Below are 5,013 nucleotides of genomic sequence, written 5' to 3'. Positions count from 1 at the left end.
ACCTAAGGCTGTTTCATGCCAACTTCCTAGAACTAAAATGAAAGGAAAACCCATCACACCGACTTCCTAGAACTCAATTGAAAGGAAAACCCATCACACCGACTTCCTAGAACTCAATTGAAAGGAAAACCCATCACACCGACTTCCTAGAACTCAATTGAAAGGAAAACCGAAACCCTCCACTTAAGTAACAAAAGGACCAGAGGTTACTCCCTTTGACCTTTTCTGTCTGGAGGATGGGAAATTGGCTGTCTGCCACAAATCAAATCATACTGAGTGCAGGTGGAGTCTTCATTGGCAACTTTGTAACTTCATTCCAGCGTCAGAATGGTTGCTGTCCACACCAGCAGAGTCTTGGTTTGCACAGAACTTTAACTTTGTAGCTTCACCGTAGCCTCTGATTGGTGGCTTTTTCCTTTGAGTGTGACATTTGTAACTTCACTTCAGCCTCTGGTTGGCTGCTTTCTGCAACCAATCAGACTGATTGTGGGCTACCACTTCAGTTACATGAGGTGAGCATGAAGTGGCCAATGGGAAACTTCTAGTGGGTGTTTGGACCCAAGAAGAATCTGTATCTGGGCCATTGAGCCGCTGCTTGGGTCTGCTCCCAGAGTGTACTTTCGTTTTCAGTAAATCCCTGCCTTCGTTCTTTTGTGCTTTATTCTTTCTTTGCTTTGCTGGGTATTTTATCCAATTCTTTGTTCAAAATGCCAAGAACCTGGACAGCTTGTAGTCACGACCCTCTACCTGTGACACAACTTTCTCCAGCCTCTCTTCCCCTGGTGCATTAAGAACAAGCCCAGTGTGTTACTCCCAAAGCCTAACACCACATGCCTGGGACTCCTGGTTTTTGCACAAAAGTTGTGAATTTAGTCTATAATTTTGAGATGTTTCTCTGGTTCACAGTTTATCCCCTCATTGTTGGTTCTCCTCACCTTACATTTTTACAGAGCACGATTTAGTCTTTCAGCCACTTTCGTGTCCATTATCTAATTTGATTCTTAACAGTCATGGGAAATAATCAGGTCTGGCAATTTATAGGTAGGAAAATTAAGCTCAGAAAGCCTAAGCGAATAGCTGCAGATGAGATTAGCAACATTGTCATTATGACCCTGTTTGTTTCAGGCTTCCTTCCATTAAGTCATTACACCACAGCCTTCCACCTGACTGATTCTGACTTATTACCAGTGAATGCACACCAGCCACGCCGTTATGGCATCACTGAGAAGTTTGCATGGATTCATCCTTGTTGGGCTGTGACTTAAGTATTTTGAAATGGCTGAGATTATGGGCTATAACCATGACCATTACACAGAGATAAACTAACTGGCTTATATGGTAGTTCGCCTGTAACCATCTTATTCATTTTTCTTCTATTTAAGGAACAACCCAGCTTCCTACTAAGTCTTTCATTTATATGATTATTTTGATTTTTTTTTTTTCTGGAAATAACCCACATCATTGCAGTTCTTGTTCTTGACCTCATGTATTTAACAGGAAAATTGTTTTCCATTTTTCAGATATTCAGCAAGCTAACAAAGTTAAGTGTAACTAATTTAGTGAATTTAGTTGGCAATAGGATTTGCCAACTTAAGTATGCAAGTTAAAATATTTGTAAGTCAAAAAAAAAATTGAGAATCTTGCTTTACCAAGTATACTTTGATTTTGCCAACAGTTACCAAGTTGGCCTTTGAAAAATTATCATTGAGAACAACATGGTTGTGAGGCAGCTACAGTAAGAGCAGAGATACTAGTTTTTATCATTAAGGACCACTGACACCAAATAGTCTGTGGAATTCCTAGTGACGGGTGGTATTGACACTGAGAGACACTTGGGAGGTCATTGTACCATCTTTCAAAAGAGCAGTCACTGCAGAGTAGAAGTGGAAAGTCATAGTGGTAAAATGAGGCATAGGACTTGCGACACTCCTCTTCAAATCCTCAGTGGCTCCTTGTTGCTGAGAGGGTCACTCCTTGGCCTGGCCCTTCTACCCACTTGCTTATCTGTGCTGAGCAAATTCCCTTTGATGACTTTTTATTAATGACAGTGGATTCAGGCCTATCATGGAAACAAAGATGAGCTCTTCTAACACAATTTTTTAAAAAACCATACAGTACATTCTAGCTGAGTATGTAGAAGCTTCTGAGATTCTGATGCAGAAAGCCGATCTGGAACACTGGTTAATTCAGGTCAAATCAAGTTATTTTTAAGCTCCTAAATGACTAGGACTGGGCCTAAATATAACACCCTTATATATTCTGGAAGTTAGACGGACCAACTGCGCCTAAGAAGAGCACCTGCAGTGGCAGTCACAAACCTCCACCTTCCCTCCTTCCTGTCTTTATTAATTCTTGACATTATGTTAATTATATGTGTACTACAGATAACTATGTTAATAATAAGTATTGCTTATCTCATTTCCAGTCCAGAGTGTTTTAGATTTTAGGCAGAAGCATGTGTGTGTGCACTTTATAAGCAACAAAGTAGCTTTTGCCAAACTAGGTCCTTAGAGGCAGGAGCAGTTTCTTAGAACTGTTTGGGACTCAGGGCTTTATTCAGCATGGGAGGCACTCATTAAATATATGCTAGTAAATAGATTGTATTCAAATGTGTACATGTACGTTAATTTTTTTTTTAACCAGGGGCATGATGGGATCAGATCATTATAGGCTGGTCATTCTGGTGGCCTTATTTATGAGGTGCCTATTTGCCTGTCTTTCCAGCAGCACTAGAAGCCAAGAGACCAGAAAGTAGCACAGTAATAAAAACAAGAGCATGGAAACCTTAATGAAAGGATCTCATGTTGGTAATAAGGAAGAGAGGATGTTTCTTGCCCACTATTGGATGTCAGAATAGGTAGGATTTAATAGCTAATAGGATACCAGATCTGGAGAGAGAAAGAAGTCACAGTACCTCATGCTAGTTAAGTGTAGCACATTTGAGGGAATAGAAAAAGAAAAGGTAGTGTGTTCACTTCTAGATGGATATTACCTAGAAGGCAGTAAGAAATAAAGATTAGAAGCTCAAAAAGAAGCTTGGGCTGGAAATAGTGATATAGCCCAATCATTCTTCCAATCACTTATTCGACATCATCAGTCCTAAGACAGACTGGACACATTGTTGGTATTTGAAGACCAACTAGTAGATAAGCTTGTCCTGCAGCAGGCAGTATAAAGAGAGAACCAAGCAGTAGGGAGCTCTAGCAGCTGGCCCCAGGCAAGAAGAGAAGCCCAGAGAGAGAAAATGAGATCAGTGCCCTCCCTAGAAACAAAGGGGAAAAGAGCCTCAAGAACAAAGAATTGGCCAGCAGTATCAAAGCTGAGATGGAAATCGTGTAGATAAGGGCTTGACTTTTGGCAACAAGGAAATCATTGAGGATTTTCTGAAGAACAGTGAGATTAGCACTGAGTTGAGGATTGCGAAGAATTGGAGACTTAAAAAAAAAAAAAAGGTAAGTTATAATCTATATTTGAGTATCTGTGATGCTGTAGGTCCCAAGACTTTGCATGTATTAACTCATTTAAGTCTCACAATAACCCCATAAAAGTCTGTGCTTTTTTATTCCCCATTTTACTTCTGTAAAAACTGAGACAGAATAATTTGCCCAAACTCACATAGGTAAGAAGAGGTGGGGCAGTGCTAGGATTCAAGGCCAAGGGCAGCTCCACCATTATTGGTTTTAACTACCATTCCATGCTTGATGCTTCACTGTAGAGGAGAGAGGTTGAGTACCCATGTTCCTCTTGGTGCCGTGTAAGTGATGGGGAAACAAAGACAATACCCTTGAGCAATTTTGACAAGTGCAGTAGGGTAGCTGGATCAGCAGTACAGGGAGTGTTTCCGTTGCTGGGGCAGGTGAAGGATGTAGCAGGTAGGGAAGGCAGGTGCCAGCTTTTACTGTTGGAAGAGGAAGGGAGGCATCAGGAAAGGTTTCTCGGAAAAGGTGACCCTTAAATAGAGGTTCACAGTGACAACATTCAGAGTGGTAGTTATGAAAATTTAGGCATGAGAGGCTAGCTCCTATCCTTAAGGGTTACTTCTTCTGCTTTCATCAGGTTTTCTAAGTACCAACCTCCATGGTTAAAAACCAATTTAAGCAAATATACCTTGTCTTTAAAAGTCTCCAGTGGGTTTATCTTAACAAGGTACTTAACCCACAAACGAGAACTTTCCGTTGTTGTTGTTTGGCTAGGTGGGCCATTATACTGTAATACTCATAATTTGATTGTATATTTGCTTTAGAGTTGGGTAATATGACTCTTGCCTAATCTATTCTAAGATAAATGCCATATATACAACAAAATGGTCATTATCTTTAATTTTAAAAAGAGATTAAAGAGTAAATGCAGTAACTGCTATGTTTTCTGCATGGAGTAGGAAAGACCCTTCCTCTGTAATCATTTCTGTGCCTTCACCAAACACTGGACTTCCAGAGACTGCGTCTTCCAAACACAGGGTTTGATTTTTTCAGGGATTGAGATTTTTGGGGATGATTTCCATTCTTTAAAAGCATCAAAACACTATGTTGGCCAAACAAAACACTTACGGAAGCTGGATTTGTGCTTTACAGTTGTATCAGTGTCTTCTGGTTAGCTGGTGGGAGTGGGTTGGAGGGTAGCACTAAGTTCTGAGTCCTACGAGAAGAGATTTTGGCCAGCTATGAGCAGGCGAAGCCACAGAAGGGATGTGGATATCAGAAAGGCTGTTGAGAGAGTCTCATTGCAAGAATAATTTAAAAATCACTCTAATTTAAAAAAATTCATGGAATGAGATATTTCAATTCAGTGAATTGTTTTAGACAAGTTTCTTAAACACTTTCATCTTAAGAAAAAGTACATCATCGTGTCTCCTTTAACAGTATATTAAACATATTTTGGGGGATTGAGGGACATTATTAGCATATTATTCTAAAACTATTGATGTTGTCCAGTAGAAAACAGGCAATGGGTGGGTACTTTTTTGGGCAGTATAAGTATACTGAGGCAGTTGCTTTATTAAAAGAGGGAAGCGGC

Source organism: Colobus angolensis, unplaced genomic scaffold, assembly GCF_000951035.1.
Source record: "Colobus angolensis palliatus isolate OR3802 unplaced genomic scaffold, Cang.pa_1.0 Scaffold256, whole genome shotgun sequence".
NCBI lineage: Eukaryota > Metazoa > Chordata > Mammalia > Primates > Cercopithecidae > Colobus > Colobus angolensis.
Note: the sequence above shows the minus strand (reverse complement) of the source record.